Source organism: Schistocerca gregaria, chromosome 7 (genome assembly GCF_023897955.1).
Source record: "Schistocerca gregaria isolate iqSchGreg1 chromosome 7, iqSchGreg1.2, whole genome shotgun sequence".
Taxonomy (NCBI): domain Eukaryota; kingdom Metazoa; phylum Arthropoda; class Insecta; order Orthoptera; family Acrididae; genus Schistocerca; species Schistocerca gregaria.
Window position 1 is genome coordinate 237,926,662 of NC_064926.1, and position 22,943 is coordinate 237,949,604.

Sequence of the window (22,943 nt, forward strand, 5' to 3'; positions counted from 1 at the left end):
AAATTCCACCTACCTCGTTTCTTAGGTAGTTGCTGCACTCGCCTCTCCTGATAGCAGCTACTGGAAAAATTGCAGAAAAGCAGTGTTGAAGAAACTGCAATTTAATAGCCGCTCACCGGAGGCCGCGATACATGTTTGCTGAAATACAATCTATGAGCAATCTTCCTAAATAAATTGAGTTATTGGAATGGTAGTAATTGTTTACTCAAACGAGAACGCGAAGTTGGTAATTCTATTTAAGCTCTTTATTGTCTTTAAGCCTGATCATCAGCCCGCTAATCTACGTTTGAAGAAAGTTCAGTTCACAATTCTATCCACACTCAAACCCCGCCAGAATTAGCTTTCAAAGTTACGGAATTTACTTAACTGCAACACAGACGATTTTCTAACATACACGTTTGCAGTCGATGTTCAATAATAGTTCGTTTTTTAACGTTAATGCTCGCCATAAGCACTTAGTAAAAGTTTACGAAGTACCGCCACGCTTTTAATTATTAAAGTTACTCGCGTCTTTCGCGGAACGAAAAGTCACAACTCGCTCAAACTCACACTACGCGTTACTGGACTCTTCCAGTCTCAAATCGCACAGTACCGAACCGATGAAGCCGTTTTATGACTTCATTTTACACATTATTCGCGAGGACACATCAAGCATGTCTCTTCTCGATCACAGTTCCTTCGCGACTCCTCCTCCACTCGCGACTCACTCTCCTAGTCTGCTAACCGTCCTCGCATCTCATTGGCTCACACATCACACAGCCAATCAGAATTAACTCTTTGGGTGCGCCTCGCGCCAAAATCTAGCACGCACCAGTCATGACTTCTGAATCATTTACGTCATGATTTCTTGTTACACAAAATTTACTGTATAATTTAACAAACCGAAAGGAAAACTAGACTTTACTTTATTTCCAGAAATTATTTAAATACTCGCGAACGTTCTGGCTGCTTGTACAATACCATACACTCTTGGACATCCGACATTCACTAAGATGGGGAACCACTGGCGACTCTGTTCCCACGGTTACATCGTCTGAACACTTGCGAGTTCCAACCTAGATTTTATACACTTGCAAAGAATGGCGAATGTCCCTCTTTCATTCACTCAGGCACACTCATTCACTCTCACCTACTCATATAAAATAACTGTTCACAAAAATTCAAAACATTTATGGTTTTAACAAAGTTATAGGTGAATTTCTAAAAGTAAAATTCTCAAAATAAATACAAAAGCACGGAAGGTGATTTTGTTTCATAGTTGGATGGTCACTGAAGGTGATCTATACATAATGGTATTTATTTAGACTCGAAAATTGTAGAAATTCGCGTTTTCTGTAAGATTTTTCTAATTTCCAAAATATGCAGGTTTCAAAGCTCAAATTTGGATGACTTATTTTTATTCATAACAGAAACTAGTATATTAACTTTTAATTTCCTCAGGTTCCTCAGTTAGAAGTTATTAAAGATGAAAGTTCCACGTTATACACGCGGCTAGTTAGCGCACAGGTCTTACATTCTCACGGTACAGACATGCCATATGGTCGTGACGTCAGACGAACGGACACCGGTAATCTGCCCGCTACAGCACATATGCTAATCTGATGGCTACTTTACAGTCTGTCTACATTTCACAGTAAATATTTGATAGAAAACTGTGCGCTCGCACTAGTTGCGACGCCACACAGTGATGGCTGTGTGTTGGTTAGCAGGAGACCAGTTGAGGGCCTGCCACCAACCTGTCTGCGTGTTTGATACATTGGACCTAAATCATGAGTTGTGGCCCGTGATGCGATTTTGTATGACAGTAGTAGCAGTCTCGTGGTTATCGCACACACGCAGTCTGCAAATTACACGTCAGACTCGTGATTCGACCTGCTGTTGCGAGGTGCCGGAGCTAGCAGTGCATTTAACACTAAATTCTTCTAGAATCTCCATATGGAAATGATGCTCTAAGCCCCCCCTTTTCTAACTCCGACTTTTACTGTTGCACATGGATTAAGAAGAAACACAAACTGACTGTAATCGACCCTCCAAGTGGAGTAGAAACGAGTTTAGCACCTGCAATAATTTAATTGGATAGAAATTAATTGGATAAAGGAAAGTTTCATTAACGTAGTGAGAAAGGAAAGGGTTTCTCTAACGATTAACAGAATGAAAGTTCTGTCCAAAATAACAATTTGATTTATTGTGACTAAACTCAAAATAATAAGCAAAACACATGAAACATTTACAGTACGTCATATTGTATATTCAAATAAATGCTGTGAAGATGAAGTTGTCCATAACTTAGATTGTGACATTTATGAGCAAGTGGTATTTGGAGCCAATTCCTTGCAACTCGAATCTTAAGAGAAACACCCAGGCAACCCAACATTAATTGCTGCTACAGTAGTGATAACTCAGACAATGAACATCCAAGACAGAACAAAGTTAGAAAAGATGGACAGGCGCGCTCTGCTGAGCTCTCATTATCACCTAGCAAAATTCCCTGATTTGCCGGTGCTGCGGACGTACATTACCAAGCTGTCTTCTTAATTGCAAGGAAACGATCTGGCATACCGGAGGCGATGCCTGGTTGCTTCGACGCCCCGTCGTGGTGATGATAATCTCGCGAGTATAGCTCAAAACAACTCCTCCTGGTCTGGTTGTTGCAGACTAAAGACTTCCTAGCAACACAAATACGCCTCTGAGGGAGACGAAGGCGGTACGCTACACAATCATTGACGGTACAGTGAGTGATTTTAACAAATCACACAGTAACTCCGGTGCAGTCAACTTTAGCCAAAACTGCTCAAGACGGACAACATAGGCCCCTTGTACGCAGACCGCTCAGTTGCCAACTGTACTCGGAGAGTTACGTTGAAGTCGAAACTTCTGCAACTTAGTCAAACAGTTACAATCAAATCAAAGTATATTAGACAGCCAACGGAAGGCAGGCTGTCCAGAGCTTCGAGAGCTCAGTCTTGTAACCTCCGACCGAAAGGCGAGAACCGACCCCTCAAGAGCACCTGCACAAGCCGAACACAGAACATTCCCACCTCCACGACAGTGGCTGTGGTTAAACGTTCCAATCAGCAACTCGAAAACCGGCGGAAAATGCCACTCTATTGCCGACGCACTACTATTCTACCAGTGGAGATACTTGGCGCCAATTTCTGCGCCGATTTTGCTACGTCACGGAGCTATCCCGTGAGCAAGCCAATCACAGTTATGATTTTGAAGAAAACGCGGGAATTTGGCCGCCAAGACTGCCTGGGAACACAAGTCATTCCCACGCCTCGCTGGTAGCCCGCCAGAAAGTGTTTTCACTAAGTTTCTGCGAAGTAACGGAATGTCTAGCCCAGCCTCTCCGTCACTCTCCTCTGGGCGTGTCGCCCCCGGTCGTATGACAATGTCGGCGTCTGGAAAGCATCCACCCGACTCCCTCACACCCGTCGGCTTAAACCTTTCAAGATCAGCAGAACCCACCTGTGACCGGACCACCCGGGTGACGAGAGACGCTGCGTAGGAAGTCTGCGTATGAGGGAATAGCGACTTTTCACCGCATGGAATTAGACAGGAAAATCGAATTACTCAGAGCAAGATAGAAATATGATAGGGGGCTCATGCCACGTCTCACTGTGCTGCCATCCATGAACAGCATTCCAGGAGGTGTTCTCCAACAGGATAACGTTCTCCACTGTACCGCTGTTGCAACCCAGCATGCTTTACAGAGTGTCGACATGTTGCCTTGGCCTGCTCGATCATCGGATCTGTCTCCAATCGAGCACATGTGCGACACTAGCGGACGACAACTCGAGCGTCATCCACAAAAAGCGTTAGCCGGCCATATATTGACCGACCAACTGTTACAGACACGGAACTCCATCCCACAAACTGTCATCCGGCACCTGCACAACACAATGTAAGCACGTTTGCATGCAACGTTCTGGAGGTTACATCAGTTATTAATGTTACAGCATTTCACATTTGCAGTAGCTTATCTGGCGCGTACATAAACCTATCATTCTGCAGTTTTAATCACTGAAATATGTTACCTATATCTACATCTACATACATACTCCACTATCCACCATACGGTGCGTGGCGGAGGGTACCTCGTACCACAACTAACACCTTCTCTTCCCGTTCCACTCCCAAACAGAATGAGGGAAAAGTGACTGCCTATATGCCCCTGTACGGGCCCTAATCTCTCTTATCTTATCTTTGGGGTCTTTCCACGAAATGTAAGTTGGCGGCAGTAAAATTGTACTGCAGTCAGCCTCAAATGCTGGTTCTCTAAATTTCCTCAGTAACGATTCACGAAAAGAACCCTCCTTTCCTCTAGAGACTCCCACCCCAGTTCCTGAAGCATTTGCGTAACACTCGCGTGATGATCAAACCTACCAGTAACAAATCTAGCAACCCGCCTCTGAATTGCTTCTATGTCCTCCCTCAATCCGACCCGATAGGGATCCCTAACGCTCGAGCAGTACTCAAGAATAGGTCGTATTAATGTTTTATAAGCGATCTCCTTAACAGAAGAACCACGTCTTCCCGAAATTCTACCAATGAACCGAAGACGACTATCCGCCTTCCCCACAACTGCCATTACATGCTTGTCTCACTTCATATCGCTCTGCAGTGTTACGCTCAAGTATTAAACCGACGTGACTGTGTCAAGCGCTACACTACTAATGAAGTATTAAAACATTGCAGGATTCATTTTCCTATTCATGAGCATTAATTTAAATTTATCTATATTTAGAGTCAGCGCCATTCTTTACACCAATCACAAATCCTGTCCAAGTCATCTTGTATCCTCCTACAGTCACTCAACGACGACACCTTCCCGTACACCACAGCATCATCAGCAAACAGCCGCACATCGTTATCCATCCTATCCAAGAGATCATTTATGTAGATAGAAAACAACAGCGGACCCACCACACTTCCCTGGGGCACTCCAGATGATACCCTCACCTCCGATGAACACTCACCGTCGAGGACAACGTACTGGGTTCTATTACTTAAGAAGTCTTCGAGCCACAAAGATGAATATATTCCGGAAATTTCATTAATCTACTTTAATTATTTTTAGGTTTTGGAATTTTTTTCCATAGCTGAAGTAGAAGACACAAGACTGCAGATACCATTACCTTAGTTATTTTCTTGCTTATGTGAATGCTAGGAAATCAACTTGTGTATGTTCCATGTCGTTAAGTATCGTCTTTAACTGTTCATTTTCGGTAGCTACTGTTATATCATGCTAATTTTATATGAAAGCCGAAAAATTTCCGTATCGAAGTAAAGTAAACTCAGCGTTCTGGCCTTAGATGACCAACCGGGCGCAACCGACCGCCGTGTCGTCCTATGCCGATGGCGCCGTTAGAGACGAAATGTAGGGACAGCACACCGCCCTCCCTGTCGTTGTCGTATTTCTTGACCTTGTAACCGCTACTAATCGCTCGAGTAGCTCCTCAGTTGGCCTTACAACGTAGAGTATACCCCGTAGTAGTCCTCCCACCAAGGACAAGTTCCTGGCAGTACTGGGAATCGAACTCGGGTCCTGCGCATGACAGTCAGCCACGCTGAACGCTCAGCCGCGGATGCGGACTTCGTATCGAGATAGTCTGCTTGAAATTACGTGGTCTCTCTGAGCCAGTTATTAGAGGCTGCGCGAACCGTCGAAATTTCGTCTGCAGTCATCCGCAAGTCTGATTCGTATCCGAGAATGTTACATTTTTGTTAACGAATTTAATCAGTTGGGTATCCTGGTACTCTGACGGATTGCTGTTGGAATTAATTTCTTTTGCGGAAGTTTGTTCACTGAGCTCTGAAGCTTCGCTTTGTATCGTACGGTGGTGTATCAGAATGTCAATCACAAGGAATTTAACCTCACTTCTTTCGACGTCTAATAGGGGATGACATAATCTTCTTTGTTCGTTTCCGTTTACGCATTTTGATGAGATATACTTGCTGATTCCCGGTTTGAGTGTAACGCGGACAAACTCCGAAATTTATATTTTCTAAAATGTGGACGTAAAGGTCGATTATGACGTCTGCAGACGTGCGCTACTGTTTCAGGCTAACGTGTACATCAATTGAGTGTAATGTAGATTAACAAAAATCATATTGCAGTGTTGACACTGTTACTCAGCATTTGACACAAAGTAATTGCTATTTCGAATATTTGTAAGTATAGCCACGAATATGTGCTGTTGAGCAATACGTTTTTGCAAAATAATTATAAGTGTGGATATTCGCATCCTTTTTAATAGCTGTCACCTGTAATACTGAAAATATTGCCCAATCACTTTTCCGTACTTGCTGTTGTTATCTCACTTTGGTCTATTAGTTCTTATTTTAACTATGCAGGATTCGTTTGCAGTTCATCTGACGAAACTACGTTTTTGTTTTTATGCAGGTATCAGCGACAGCATCGACTTTGGTACCTGACAAACTTAACTGTTCTGTAAGTAGCCTTTACCATAACTAATAACTATCTAATGTACCAATTGTATACATATATGTTGCAGCCTGAAGGCAAGAGGCTATACCCAATAATCTCGTAACGCGATAAACAGTTATTATGGTATCTGGCGTGCATACAACAATGTGAAATCACCTATCAGGCAAAGAACACAAATGTGATTAAATTTTTAGAGTGTTAGCCTTACTCTCATGTTTTGGAATTTGTACTTATTCATACAACTACCAGCAATGATATATTATGTTCTGTGTAAGAATTAACCTCTTAATCATTGCTTAGTCGTTGTAGCCTGAGTAATAGTTCACATTACATTAAAGTCTTCGAAGCAGTTGTTAATGTAGATATATTAATGATAAAACTATGGGTGTTTATGCCTATACAATTAGTGAACGACAGCTAGAGTAAAGTACTTCGACGCGAATATCTCACCGTAAAAAAAAACAAGGAAAGATGAAATGGAAGTCTCGCGAATCTCTCGTACAGCTCAAGGTCCCAAGCGACTGGATAAAACCACAGGTGACTGCTGTATATAAGAAGGGCAAAAGAACGGATCCGCAAAATTACAGACCAATGTCCTTAATATCAGTGTGCTGCAGAATCTGCGAACGTACGAGTATGATAAATTTCGTTGAGCCCCATGATATCCTGCTAACCATGGATGAAGGCTAACAGACAAATTGCATATTTCTAGATTTCCAGATAGCATCACCCCGGTTCCCAGAACTCCTGAAGATGGGCGTTGACTGTGGGTATTGTTTTAGAGACACGGTCCCTTTGACTTTTCATAGATGTCACTAACTCTCCCAAAGATGTAAACAACCATGCATGAGCAGCACATATTGGACGAAGGGGGTCCGACAGCCGATCAGTTCCAGTCATTCCACCAGGAAGAAGGTTCAGGCTCGTAGTGTCTGTAGTTCAAACATGCCTAGACGGTCAATACCGCGGGTCGATCGCGTACGCATTGTTTCTTTGTGCCAGGAAGGACTATCAGCAAGGGACGTGTCCAGGCGTCGGAGAGTGAACCAAAGCTATATTGTTCTGACATGGAGGAGATACAGCGAGACAGGAACTGTCGATGACATGCCTCGCTTAGGCCGCCCAAGGGCTACTACTGCAGTGGATGACCGCTACCTACGGATTATGGCTCGGAGGAACCCTGACAGCAACGCCACTAAGTCGAATAATGCTTTCCGTGCGGCCACAGGACGTCGTGTTACGACTCAACTGCTTGATGCACAACATCACTCCCGACGTCCATCTTTGCAACCACGACATTATGCAGCGCCGTACAGATAACCCAACAACATGGCGAATGGACCGCTCAGGATTGGCATCACATTCTCTTCACCGAAGAGTGTCGCATATGCCTTCAACCAGACAATCGCCGGAGCCGTCTTTGGAAGCAACCCGGTCGGGCTGAACGCCTTAAACACACTATCCAGCGAGTACAGCAAAGTGGAGATTCCCTACTGTTTTGGGATGGCTTTATGTGGGGCCGACGTACGCCGCTGGTGGTCATGGAAGGCGCCGTAACGACTGTACGATATGTGAATGCCATCCTCCGACCGATAGTGCGACCATATCGGCAGCATATTGGCGAGCCATTCGTCTTCATGGACGACAATTCGCGGGCCCATCGTGCACATCTTGTGAATGACTTCCTTCAAGATGACGACATCGCTCCACTAAAGTGGCCAGCTTGTTCTCCACACATGGAACATGCCTGGGCTGGATTGAAAAGGGCTGTTTATGGACGACGTGACCCACCAACCACTCTGAGGGATCTACGCCATTGAGTAGTAGGACAATATGGATCAACAGTGCCTTGATAAACTTGTGGATAGTATGCCACGACGACCGCAGGCGTGCGTCAGTGCAAGAGGATGTACTACTGTGTATTAGTGGTACCTGTGTACAGCAATCTAGACCACCACCTCTGAAGGTCTCGTTTTTTGGTGGTACAACATGCAATGTGTGGTTTTCATGAGCAATAAAAAGGGCAGAAATAGTGTTTATGTTGATTTGTCTTCCAATTTTCTGTACAGGTTACGGAACTCTCGGAACCGAGGTGATGCAACACTGTTTTGATGTGTCTATAAGGAAGTGGTTCCGCTTCGCCCCCACTGACCTCAGTGGCAGTATTGTAGGAACTTACCAACTTATTACCTAACAAAACGTCTGGCATCTCTTTTGAGCCCTTTGGTAGGTAAATGTGGACACCGTATTCTGAACGCACAAGATGAGGCCACGACGTTCGGATCACAGATTTGCTTATAAATTTGTAGACCGTTAGTAGCTCATTAGGACAACACAGTGTGGAGGTAATGAGGCGTATTATTTAGACGATTCCGAGCAAATCAAAAGAGAAATTTTACACGTCAGCGATGTACCGGTGCGTTGCGACCATTAGCACCATGCGATGGTGGTCATGTGGTTAACGTTCAATATCTGTTATCGTGGATATCTGGATCGAGTCCCGCTCATGTTTTTCTTTTATTTTAATTTTTCTTCACCAACAGTCATATTATTTCATACATTGAAAGGTAATATGATGGAAAGATACGCCTATTTGCGGGAATTTTTATGGAATAATGTTATGTCGTTGTTTGCTAATTTTATTATGACAACAAATGTTGCATTTCTAATTATTAATATGAAAATGACCAAACATACGAAGCTTTATTGAAAATGTATGCCTGTTGTAATTTCCGAAATGCCTTATACCTGCAATCCAGTAAGGTGCCGAGGACTGCTTTGCACCTGGACGCTTCGGGCTGCAGACATAGGTTTCACGGACGAGGGACGGTCTTGCAAAGCCCAAGTCTAATATCGGTAAATAAAGGTGGAAATAACTTTATTCAGAAGTACAGTGAGTTACAATATACCAGAATACGGAGGGTAACGTACGATTCATCGCCGGATGTGGTTTGACATTCCAAGTTGCAGGATGATATTTTCTGTACAGAAGCGGAAAACATAAATTAAAGCGGCGTCTACTATATCGAATGAACTTAGTTTTCCTGCAAGCACACTGAATCTTCAGTTTCCAAGGAAAAACAAAGCTTGTTGACATTTTCAAAATCTTCTCTTTTTCCGACAGTTTGGATGCGAACCATGCGTAACGCAACATTTTCATTAGTATCAGTTGGCGATGTATAATTAAAGGTATTTTTATAGGAGGTGTCAATCAAATATAAAGAGGTATGAAGGTGCGCATAGAAATAAAAATTGTATAATATTCATTGTAATAGCAAAGAGTAGTAAACAGCCAAAAATATTGGAAAATCAGTAAAAGTTCATGAAAATACGCACGTTTCTTTTCATCGTGTTACTTTTCAAATATAATATATATTGGAAATAATATGACTAGTGTTGAGAAAATATAAATAAAAAGAACAGCGGGACACGTTCGAGCGATCCATCAACTAAGATGCATGAACGATAACCACAGGAGGGCCGCTAGCTCGTGCGCAGGGACGCAACTCTCCTGCACATCAATGACTCGTAAAAGTTCTCTTGCTATTCTCTCGAAATCGCCTAAGTATTACGCCTTACAACTTGCACATATTGTTGTCCTGATGGTTTTTAAAAGTGTACAATGTTTCAAGTAAATCCGTGACGTCCCCTTTTATACGGAGACTGGAGAATTTGTCTCTCGAACCAACTTGTTTCTATGTGCTGTCTTTGTTCAAACGAGTCATGTGGTAAATTCGCTACAGCTCATAGGAACTAAGCTGGAGGAGGATATGTTACCCTTTTCAGACATGTTCTTACCTCGACTTACGTTTTATTTAATGAACTAAATTTTGAGCAAACTTACGGTGTTACTAGGCGTAGCCCTTTGTCTCCCATAAGAGCTAACATTTTTAGGGGAGACTTCAAGGACAAAACACTTAAATCGACAGTGTTGAAACCCAAATCTTACTGGAGATGTGTGGATGACAGCTTTTTGGTACGGCCAGTTGGCTCAGCAACGCTTCCTTCATTTATGGAACACATTAACTCCCTCCATCGGAGGATTTCGTCACCATAGAAGTAGAGAAAAATGGTGACCTTCCGTTTTTAGATATCTTGTCTGTAGAAAAGAAGTGAATTTATTGGGTCACAGTGTGTTCCGTAAACCAACTCTCACTGACCTATATGTACCAGATACGAGCTGCTGTCACCTTCCCAACGTAGTGTTGTAAGTATTACGGACTATCTTTCATAGGACTAGTGTTACCTCAGATCCAGAGAGTTTATCAGCAGAGCTTAGCCATCTTCGCTCTGTGTTTGTCCAGAACGAGTGCTGTGATTGGCTGATTCGAAATACATTTCAGCCAGCACTCGCTAGTCGTCAGTAACAGACAGAAGAAACGGAGAACACGACGAAGATGGTTTTTCTACGTTATGTTGGTGGTGCCTCCTTTAATATAATTATTCAAAAAACACCAAGTGGAGTATTAAATTGGAGATCCCTTGATGTCTCAGAATGAATCCTGTCAACTGATCCCTTCTTCTAGCCAGATTGTGCCACAAATTTCTTTTCTCCCTGATTCTATTCGGTACATCCTTATTAGCTACGTGATCTACCCATCTAATCTTCGGCATTCTTCTGTAGCAGCACATTTCAAAAGCTTCTCTTCTTATCTAATCTGTTTCTCGTCCATATTTCGCTTCCATACATGCCAGTACTCTATATAAATACTTTCAGAAAAGACTTCTTGTTAAATCTATATTCGATGTTAACAAGTTTTTCTTCTTCAGAAACACTTACGTTGCCATTACCAGTCCACATTTTGTATCGTCTCTACTTCGGCCATTATAAGTTATTTTTTTGTTCAAATAACAAAACTCATCTACTGCTATAAGTGTCTCGTTTCCTAATCCAATTCCCTCAGCACCACCTGATTTAATTCGACTACATTCCATTATCCTTGTTTTACTTTTGTTAATGTTCATTTTACATCCCCCTTTCAAGGCACTGTCCATTCCGTTCTACTACTAAGTCCATTGCTGCCTCTGACAGAATTAAAATGTGATCACCAAACATGTTTTTATTTCCTCTACCTGGAACTTAATTCTAACTCCAAATATTTCTTTGGTTTCCTTTACTATTTGATCAATATACACACTGAACAACATCGGAGATAGGCGACAACCCTGTCTGATTCCACTACTCCCCTTTCATGGGGTGTAACATCTCATAAAACGCTACCTTTAAGCCAATCGGTAAGCGGGTGGGACACAGGCAGATTTCGGATCAAGTACCGTGATAGCAAAAGTGTGTAAAAATCTGTAAATGGAAAAAGAGTGGTTGAATTTGTTGGGCGCTCCAGACGAGTGGTACCCACGCGGTAGTGGCCGGAGACAAGGACGACAGAAACGCTAGACTGTCCGTCGCGCCGTGAGCACGGAGCGCCGTGCCCACACGTCCTCGTCCTCTGCAGTCTACCCCACGCTGCGCGACGCGACAGCCTCAGGTGACCTTGGCCGCGTGCCACGGCCGCCTTCCAGCTAGCAGTTTGCACTCCACTCCATGCCACGCCGGGGCAAGGTACAGCGCTGACGCGCGACCACAGACGTCACTGCCGCCTCAGGGGCCGGTCGCGGTCCGCCGTCAAAAGCTGACCCCTGCAGTACGTGTGCCAGCATAAGCGCTAATAATTGTGACTGTGGCAGTCGGTAGACCGCTCAAAACTCGTGCGCTTCAATTCGCCACAGCTATCACTGCGCGGGTAAGAAAAATGCTATCCCCATCTGCAAGTCCTTCTTGCGCGTCCGGAAGTCTTTTATGCGCATCCGCAGAAAATTAAAATATTTTGAGCCGCTTTAATCCGTTCGGTACGCTACGTCTGTGATGGTAGGCTTGCTCCTGGCCGGAGTATTCGTCTGCTGAGGACGAACCTTGTAATTGGTATTCCATAGATTGAGGAATTGGGACTGATCATGATAACAATTTAATACATAAGATGGCCGAAATAAAACTGGCCGAAAATTATTTTATGGACCGTGTAGGCAGTAATGGTGATAGTGATAAAATGATAAACGGAATGGAAGTGAGATTAATTGAATCGGCACATGGTGTTGATGGCTGTATGGCATTGCTAGCCGGGAGTCCCCCACCTTGCAAGTCTTATCAGTTGACGCTTTACTGGGCGACTTGCGTGTCGATGATGATGAAATGGTGCTGAGGACAACACACACCCAGCTCCCGAGCGGAGAAAATCTCCGATCCGACCAGGAATCGAACCCGGGCCCGTTGAATGGCAGTCAGACGCGCTGATCATTCAAGCAAAGGGGGCGGACATATTGACCATAAACAGGTGAAATTGGAGGTAGCCTGTTACGTTCTATTTACAGTTTAATCCACAAATAAGTTAAGCAACAACCGGGCACGCAATCGCCTTCCTACAGGTCAACACAATATAATACAAATAGCTGAATACCTGAAATAAAATTTGAATAAATCGTCCAGCCCCTGTCTTGAGAGTTAGTTAGTTAGTTAGTTAGTTGGGTAGTTACATTTTCCGTAGATCATTTAAACGAGTCGTAACGAAATGATGTGGAACGAGTCAGGCCATAGGATAGAGAGCAAACTGATAACCTTAATGGAAATTGCTAAAGCCTAGAGTTCTACGTTGACTCAAGCCCACGTAGGGCAGCATAAACTGTTCGTTCTGCCTATCAATTGAGATGCTAGCGGAAGCATGACAAAAAATATATAACAACCGAAATAACTGCGAACCTATTATTGGGCAAAGGCAGTGCTAACACGAGCTACTGCTACCAACTACAGGAAGCATGCGCACCGTCGTGAAAGTGGTGGCGACACCCGCCCTAGTGCTTTCACGAAGTGGGCCCGACCAAGAACTGCGACCCACTGTGTAGCGAGAGCGTCACTGGTCAGTTTCGTGCATGTGGACGCCGTTCGCCGGTAGGCGTCTTCCGGCAGGAGGAGAAACCTCTGGCCAACCTTACAACAGCCGTGGCGGCTACGATCTGTTCCGGCCAGCGACAGTCTGGTCCCCCACCTCAGAAGTTGAGGCGACTGAATGGCGCCAGTTCTGCTGCTTGAAATTCAACGTAACGCCCTGGAAGGCTTTTAGAATGTCGCCTTCTTGCAAATAATTAGGAATAATTAATCCGTGATCCCAAAAATTTATCACCGCCACGAGCCCCAGCAGTTTCTGACTGCCGCGGAAATTGGTTTAATATCCTTTATTCGTCAAATAATTTCATTGACTTTCGGAGTAATAATCTCGGCAACCCGTGAGCCCTATTGTTAGATTCGTATATTTTATGAACACTCTGAATTTGCGATCGCAAGTGTACATTCAATTTCAATTCACTACTCTCTCTTTGTCAGGAGGCTGGTCAGGGTTGCAGTCGTTGATAGGCAACCCAGCGGAAATCATCCGCCCCGGATACAGATGATTTTAGTCATGTTGCCTACCTTTAGATGTATGAAATATTTTCAAGGCCAGTTTTATTTTGCTCACGTCTGTATTTTCACCTTCAGGTATAAGATAAAATAAAACATTGCCCCTGTCAAACGGGCATTTCTTTCGATGTTCACTGTAGAGAACATTGTTACATAGGTAGCAATAGAAGACTTTCTGGTTAATTTTTTTTTAAAACTGAAATAATGTAGTACACACAAACATCAACATGTTGATATCTCTAAACGTTTTCCTAAAGGATGTCATTTGGACACAATCGAAGAGCCTGAAATTTTGCACTAATTTAAAAAATACCTACGTTACTTATTTGGCTCTACATCTACATATATACTCCGTAAGCCACCAAACAGTGTGTGGTGGTTCGCTCCAAGTCATATCCCCCCCCCCTCTCTGTTCCACTCCGGATCGCGCGAGGGAAAAACGACTGTCTGAACGCCTCAGTACGAGCTCTAATTTCCCCTATCTTTGAATGCTGATCACTGCGCGATTTTAAAGTTGGTGGTGATAATATATGCTCTACATTCTCGGTCAAGGTCGGATTTCGGAATTTAGTGAGCAGTCCCTTCCGTTTAGCGCACCATCTATCTGCAAGTGTGTCCCACTTCAAACTTTCTATGAGATTTGTATCGCTCTCTCGATGGCTAAATGCACCAGTCACGAATCTTGCCGCTCTTCTTTGGACCTTCTCAATCTCTTGAATCAGACCCAGCTGGTAAGGGTCCCATACAGACGAACAATACTCAAGACTGGACGAAGTAACGTATTGTAAGCTATTTCCTTTGTTGAAGGACTGCATCGCTTCAGGATACTACCAACAAATCGCAATCCAGAGTCTGCCTTACCCGTTACTTGTGTAACCTGGTCATTCCATTTGAGATCATTTCGAATAGTCACACCCGGATATTTGACGGATGTTACCGCTTCCAAAGACTGGGCGTTTATTTTGTACTCATACATTAATGGGGATTTGCACCTTGTTATACGCAGTAGGTTAACTTACTAATATTGAGAGATAACTGCCAGTCATTACACCACGCATTTATTTTCTGCAAATCCTCATTGATTTGCTCACAACTTTCGCGTGATAATACTTTCCTGTAGACTACACCATCCGCATTCGGGAGGACGACGGTTCAATCCCGTCTCTGGCCATCCTGATTTAGGTTTTCCGTGATTTCCCTAAATCGCTTCAGGCAAATGCCGGGATGGTTCCTTTGAAAGGGCACGGCCGATTTCCTTCCCCATCCTTCCCTCACCCGAGTTTACGCTCCGTCTCTAATGACCTCGTTGTCGACGGGACGTTAAACGCTAAAAATGGTTCAAATGGATGTGAGCACTATGGGACTTAACACCTATGGTCATCAGTCCCCTAGAACTTAGAACTACTTAAACCTAACTAACCTAAGGAGATCACACAACATCCAGTCATCACGAGGCAGAGAAAATCCCTGACCCCACCGGGAATCGAACCCGGGCGCGGGAAGCGAGAACGCTACCGCACGACCACGAGCTGCGGACACGTTAAACACTAATATCTTCCTACTACAGCATCAGCGGCAAACAGTCTAATGCCGCTGTCAATACCATTAACCAGATGAATCAACAAAGAGTGTTCCATAACACATATTTTTCAAAGTTTTGTTTTATTTTTGCGTTAGTTTTTTTTTTAATCTGTTATGATGTTCGTTCTCCCTGTGCCTTACTTTCTCCTTTCTTGGGTTACCTTCTTCTGTCGGATCGCACTTGTCGAATAGTTTCACTTGTGAGCTCCTTCGTACTGGCTGTGCAGTACACAGTTGCAGATCTTGTCTACTAACATATATGTTGCTTTTAGTGAGCATTTAGCTTATTTAAACCGATAATTAACTAACGGGTGGCTATAATTACAGTGCAGCTACTTACGGAGGTCCTGTATCGGCTATAATTATCGTACGGACAGCGAAACTTGGAAGATACGCCAATTCGTTAATGCGGAACGGACTTAGGCTGAAAAAAAGTTCCACTTTTTGCCACCTGGCGCTGTACACTGTTCGTATGACGATATGATATCCACGCTGTCGTTTGACAAACCATATCGTGAGTCAACAGTATGGCTATCGGGAAGAGAGAACGTTCACTGTTAGTGAAACTGTTTTATATGAACGGCTGTACTTATAGCGCTGCACTGAGAGAGTTTCTCCGACTGAAATATCGGAGAAGAGACCTGGAGTCATTAAATGGTTTAAAGAACACGATAATGAAATTTAAAAACACTGGTCCACTTGGTGTGGCACCTGTAAAAGGAAGGCGTCCCATTCGGGTGGACATATTGACGAGGTTGCTGCTGCTGTAACTGAACGTGCAGCGCGTGTCCCCGGTAGTGCTATTGGTCGTGCAGTGTAACGAGAATTGTCCATCCCATGGTCAACAGTACGGAAAGTTTTGCTGTCTGTTTTGCAGTGGTACCCGTACAAGATCTAGATGATGCAGCAGCTGAAATCTCATGATCGTCAGCAATGTTCTGAATTTTGTCTTCGGTTTCTGGCGCGGGTCGAAGTTGTGTCGAGGAATATTCTGGGGAGTGACTATGCGCATTTTACACTAGTTGGTGCACTGAATACACAGAAGTGCCGTATTTGGAGTATTGTTAAACCGCGTGTTGTGCACGAAGAGGCATTACACTCGACATATGTGACAGTGTAGTCCGCATTCACAAGCACCTTTATTCTCCGTCCTTTCTTCTTTGAAGAGAATGCTATAAGAGCTTGTCAGTTGTGTCGCGTCTACCCATTATCGAGACCACCTTGCACAGCATCTGTTCCTGTTTTCGAAGAGATCAACTGTATGGAAACACTGTTTTAGTGCAAGATGGAGCAACACCTCATGTCACTCGGCCATTGAAAGACCTGCATAATGCAAGCTTCCACGAATGTGTTATCGCCAGAGGTCTTCCAGATGCATGGCCTGCATGATCTGGATCCATGTGACTTTTGGCTGTGGGGATGTCAAAAAGAACGCGTTTAAGATAGACACATTCGGTCCCTACCTGATCTGAAGGCCAGTAAACGGGAACACGTTGCTTCGATTCCACCGGAACAGCTGCGAGCAACTATTCAAAAAAATGTTCAGATGTGTGTGAAATCTTATGGGATTTAACTGCTAAGGTCATCAGTCCCTAAGCTTACACACTTCTTAACCGAAATTATCCTAAGGACAAACACAGACATCCATGCCCGAGGGAGGACTCGAACCTCCGCCGGGAGCAGCCGCACAGTCCATGACTGCAGTGCCACTGACCGCTCGGCTAAACCCGCGCGCCGAGCAACTATTGATCACGCCATTTTACAGATGCAGCGTCCCGTTGACGTCTCCAGTGCTCGTATTGAACTAATTGTTTAAGTGGCAGTTTAACTGGCAGTCAATAATAGTATCAACATTACGTCCTTCTCACTTGTTTGACCTTTTCTGCCAACGTCTGGTCCCTAATCCATTACATAAGGAAACATTAATATACGCCTTTCTTTGGTGCATAGCGCCAGGTTTGCACCTGGTCGCCAGATTTTGTACTAATCTTTTTCATCGTACATCGGTTCCGCATCAACGTATTAGCGTATCTACTAAGTTTCTCTGCCGCTTGATAATTGCAGTCCACGCTTGACTCTGTGATTAGCTGCTCAAATGGTTCAAATGACTCTGAGCACTATGGGACTTAACATCTGAGCTCATCAGACCCCTAGAAATTAGATCTACTTAAACCTAACCAACCGGAGGACATCACACATATCCATGCTCGAGGCAGGATTCATACCTGCGACCGTAGCGGTCGCGCGGTTCCAGACTGAAGTACCTAGAACCGCTCGGCCACACTGGCCGGCGAGTAGCTGCACTTTAATCATGACTACCCAGTCGTTTCCTTTTAACAGTTTTTGTTTTGAGAAGGATATCTCTGACAATCAACTTTGCATCGTGAAGGTTCTCAATCATTTTCGTACTGTATCTGTCGTTGGCGACAAAGCAAGGGGTTCTCGATTGTCTTTGCTTATCATAGCATTGAAGATGTGGTCGGGCGCAGGCTTGCGGAGATGAACGTCTCCTGTGCCTAGCTCTAGCTCTCTCTCTCTCGCTCGCTCGCTCTGTCTCTCACTGTTTGTGTGTGTGTGTAAGTAAACGTCGGGAGGAATGGAGAGACATCGGTGTTATAAGGCACGCTAGGAATTCTCATATCCAAACAAAGCGCGCGCGCACCACAAGGAAAGAAGGTTCCTGTAGTTACGCCGTTTCCATAGAGCTCGTGTACCACCGTCTACTCTGTCTTAATGAAATATTTTCGATGTCTATATATGTATTGAAAAAGGAGTGCAAAGTCGTAGAGAAATGACTTGCTTGCAAAATAACTACATTATGCGATTGACATAATTTTATATGGCGTTGCATGTTTTTGACCACATATTGTAAATGAAATGTGAAGATTCGACCGCCAGACAGCTACAACATGACTTTAATTTGTTCAAGCTACAGTTTCGATACCATTATCATTATTTGATCGCACGCAATTGAGACCTACTGGCGAACTAACGCGAGCCAATGTCATGTGCCATGAATAATTAAACATTGTAAGCATTGTGTACGTACCTGTATAATTGACATAGCCTGTGAAACTTTCTTGTACGGCTGCACGTAAAAATGCTTGTTTTGTTCGGTGACCTTTTATGGAAATGGCTGGTCATCTCACTCAGAATTCAGTTCGACCACATGGTAATAGCGCTTTTTGAATAACTCGTTAATAAAGGAAAAATCTTACTGCAGCTTCTCAGCCGTCACGTACTACTTTGTAATGGTTTGAAGCTTGGGCAGCATGATATAGACAAATCACATTGTAAAGTTTGGGGAGGAGTTGCAGTAACAGATCTAGCAGTTTCTTTCTGTAATTCGACAGTAATGTGAGAGTGAATTATTTAAGCAGCAACGTTATGGTGTCCTCACAGCGGAAAAAAAAACAGATGCGGATAAATAAGGAGACAGATGGAGCCATAACGCTTTCGAAATCGTAATAATCCAAGAAAGTAATGGTGGCGTTGGCTGTATGAGCGTGCTGAAACTACGTGTACTGTATCCGGTTTCCAAGTGTACTGTTTACAAATAATTGTAACCTTTCCGTGGGGCGCTCACTGTTCTGTGTGACACGAATAAAAATGAAAAACGTTTGCGTATGTAACATTGTACACCAAACACCCACTTCTTGCGCATCATAAGGTAGTCGCTGACTAAAGATATGGAATAATTAGGGACTGTGTCTCGGGCACACTTCGACAGAATCGGCCAGCAGGACCGAGCGAGGTGGCGCAGTGGTTAGCACACTGGACTCGCATTCGGGAGGACGACGGTTCAATCCCGTTTCCGGCCATCCTGATTTAGGTTTTCCGTGATTTCCCTAAATCGCCTCAGGCAAATGCCGGGATGGTTCCTTTGAAAGAGCACGGCCGATTTCCTTCCCTCACCCGAGTTTGCGCTCCGTCTCTAACGACCTCGTTGTCGACGGGACGTTAAACACTAATCTCCTCCTCCTCCTCCTCCTCCGGTCAGCAGGTTAGTGGTGGCCGTTGTCTGTATATCTTTGAACCGCTGTTTGTTCTAGACAGGACAGTGCTAAATCAACCCATGGAGAGCAGTGTTCTGTGCAGTATATCGAGAGTTTTTATGTTTACTTACGTATGTCGCCACAGCGGTAGTGTTATGTAAATGTCTGACGAGTATTGAGTACGGTTCTCGTTAGAGCAGTGTTTCGCAACTTCTGAATAATTACCCCTGAGGGGTAGAATGAAATTTTCTGAGGAGTGGAAACTAAACGATTCTATTCTGTTTCAGTCACTAAGCTAAATTATTTTCGAAAGATCATTACTATTATCACAATTTTGTAAGACTTTGATATTAATTATACAAGTTATCGGTAATTACTTTTCCTCAATTGGTAGCATTAATGCGCTGGAAGTTACAGGTTCCTCACGTAGGTCACGTATTACACACATATATCGTGCGTTGAGCCGTACATCACTGATGATAAAAGTGAGACATATACGTAACAAATACTAAATACCTCAAGAAAATGCCCTGTCGAAGTTGCAGTAATCCAGAAACTGCTTCATTACTGGCTTCCAAACAAATATGCGAATTAATTAACAGCAGGACAGAGCAGTAACTACATAAGGGTGACTATAGTACTGTAAACAGTACTATTAATAATAATAATATTATTACCTTTATTACTATTACTATTAGTGGCTGTCGTCTGACACAAAGCATTAACAGCCTGAAGTCTTTCAATTTCTCCCAGTTCAGAAGTTAGGAGTGCAGCAATCAAGAGATTTACGAGCAATAAGCATGATGCACACATTTTCAATGGGGTTGCAGTGTGCAGGTCAATAAAGTGCCGCAGTGAGGAGGAGTAATGCAGGGAAAGTATGTTTTGTAACAAGTGTCTACCCTCACTGTGGATAGTTAGCTTTCTTATCTGAGAAGGAGTTGTGGGTGGCACATGCGATGCACCACGAATTCCTTCGTCATTCACCACACACACACACACACACACACACACACATACACACACACACTAAATATCATCATTTTAAAGATAAGTCTTCCATTCCACAGTTTAGTTGCGGGCTAAAGTTGGTGATAATGGGGGTGAGGGGCTACAGACAGCAGGGGGGAAAGGATATTAGCTAATGTCTGACCGCACTCGGGGTAACGGTCTAAAAACGGTTGGGAACCACTGCGGTACAGTCTACTGCTCCACCAGTTATACTGCGTGACTCTCTTCAAAGTGTCGATAGGCACGTTGTCTCTTTTGGTTTGGCGGATATTTGCAGTTTCGTTCGTGCAGTGTGTAGCTGGGGTCAGCCCTAACAAATACAGCTGATCGCATATTTCATGAAATGCCCAGTATCAACGGAAAGCATCGATTTCTTTTCCCATAACAAACAAAATAATTTTTAAGAGCGGAATTTCACGTGCCCAGCCGATAGAGCGGTCACAAAATATCCTAGTGCTATATTCGATTCAAAGATATATATATATATATCAAAAAAGTTTTGCATCACCTCGGTTCCCAGAGTTCCGGAAGATGTACAGAAAATTGGAATAGAGATCAACATAAATATTATTTCCGCCCTTTTTATTGCTCATGAAAATAATACATTGCATGTTGTTCCACCATACAGCGAGCCCTTCAGAGGTGGTGGTTCAGATTGCTGTACACACGGGTACCTCTAATACCCAGTAGCACGTCCTCTTGCATTGATGCATGCCTGTATTCAACGTGGCATTCTATCCACAAGTTCGTCAAGGCACTGTTGGTCCAGATTGTCCCACTCCTCAACGGCGATGCAACATAGATCCCTCAGAGTGGTCGGTGGAACACGTCTTCCACAAACAGCCATCCGAAGCATGTTCGATAGGGTTCATGTCTGGAGAATACGCTGGCCACTCTAGTCGAGCGATGTCGTTATTCTGAAGAAAGTCATTCATAAGATGCGCACGATGGGGGCACGATTTGTCGTCCATGACGACGAATGCCTTGCCAATATGGTGCCGATCTGGTTGCATTATCGGTCGGAGGATGGCATTCACGTATCGTATAGTCGTTACGACGCCTTCCATGACCACCAGCGGCGTACGTGGGCACCGCATAATGCCACCCCAAAACAGCAGGGAACCTCTACCTCGCTGCACTCGCTGGATGGTGTGTCTAAGGCGTTCAGCCGGAACTGATTGCTTCCAAACACATCTCCGATTGTCAGGTTGAAGGCATATGCAACACTCATCGGTAAAGAGAAACTAATGCCAATACTGAGCGGTCCATTCGGAATGTTGTTGGGTCCATGTGTACCGCGCTGCATGGTTTCGTGGACGTGGTGAGTGAAGTTCCGCATCATGCAGTGTATTGCGCACAGTTTGAGTCGTAACACGACGTACTGTGGCTGCTCGAAAAGCATTATTCGACTTAGTGGCGTTGTTGTCAAGGTTCCTCCGAGCCAAAATCTCTAGGTAGCGGTTTTCCACCGCAGTAGTAGCCTTTGGGCGGCCTGAGCGAGGCATGTCATCGACAGTTCCTGTCTCTCTGTATCTCCTCCATGTCCGAACAAATCGCTTTGGTTCACTCCGAGACACCTAGACACTTCCCTTGTTGAGAGCCCTTCGTGGCAGAAAGCAACAATGCGGACGCGATTGAACTGCGGTATTGACCGTCTAGGCATGGTTGAACTACAGACAACACGAGACGTGTACCTCCTTCCTCGAGGAATGAGTGGAACTGATCGGCTGTCGGACCCCACCGTCTAATAGGCGCTGCTCATGCGTGGTTGTTTACATCTTTGGGCGGGTTTACTGACGTCTCTTAACAGTCAAAGGGACTGTGTCTGTGACACAATATCCACAGTCAACGTCTATTTTCATAATTTTTGGGAACCGGGACGATGCAAAACTTTTTTGATGTGTGTATTAACAGGTACAGTAAAACGCAGTAGAGCCTTTGTTCGACAAGTCTCCGTTACACGACTTACCCGTTCATGTGCCGTCTTGAGCCGTACTGTATGCTACTGTCACACAGCAGTGCGACTCAATCGCTGCTGGAGTACTGGTTATTCTTCGTGGATTACTGCGCCTGTTAATACTTAACGCTGAACAGAATATCGGACTGGGATAATTTTGGACGGCTCTGTCGAATGGGCACGCAATTTTCAGCTTTAAAGATCATTTTGTGTGGTGCTGGAAGTAAACTGGCGATTGCCGTTGACACAGGACGTCGCATCAAACATGTAATCTACAACAAATTGCAAAAATGACATTGAAAATATCTGCCCAAACACCATACGACTCCCAGGGGTGGGAGGGGGGCAACATTTATATGTAAATGAGGGACATGCATAAATGCATTATATACACACACACACGACGTGACTGTAAAATTACGATGACGTGGTACGTACGTACAACTAATACAGTCTGGCTACAAAACTTTTAAGCGTTTAATAACATTATGTAGAGCGCAC

At 44.1% G+C, this 22,943-nt stretch overlaps 1 protein-coding gene across 21 annotated transcripts in view; it reads left to right on the plus strand.

The window, feature by feature from the left end:
- LOC126281877 (endophilin-A) overlaps window positions 1-22,943 on the plus strand; it is a 720,509-nt gene that overhangs the window by 219,261 nt on the left and 478,305 nt on the right. For 16 of the 21 annotated variants that reach the window (XM_049981167.1, XM_049981169.1, XM_049981172.1 and 13 more), the window contains one exon: window positions 6,407-6,454. The exons of the other annotated variants lie outside the window; for them this stretch is intronic. The gene's annotated coding sequence lies outside the window, so the exon portion shown is untranslated. The remainder of the gene's footprint in view (window positions 1-6,406; window positions 6,455-22,943) is intronic. 21 annotated transcript variants of the gene reach the window in all.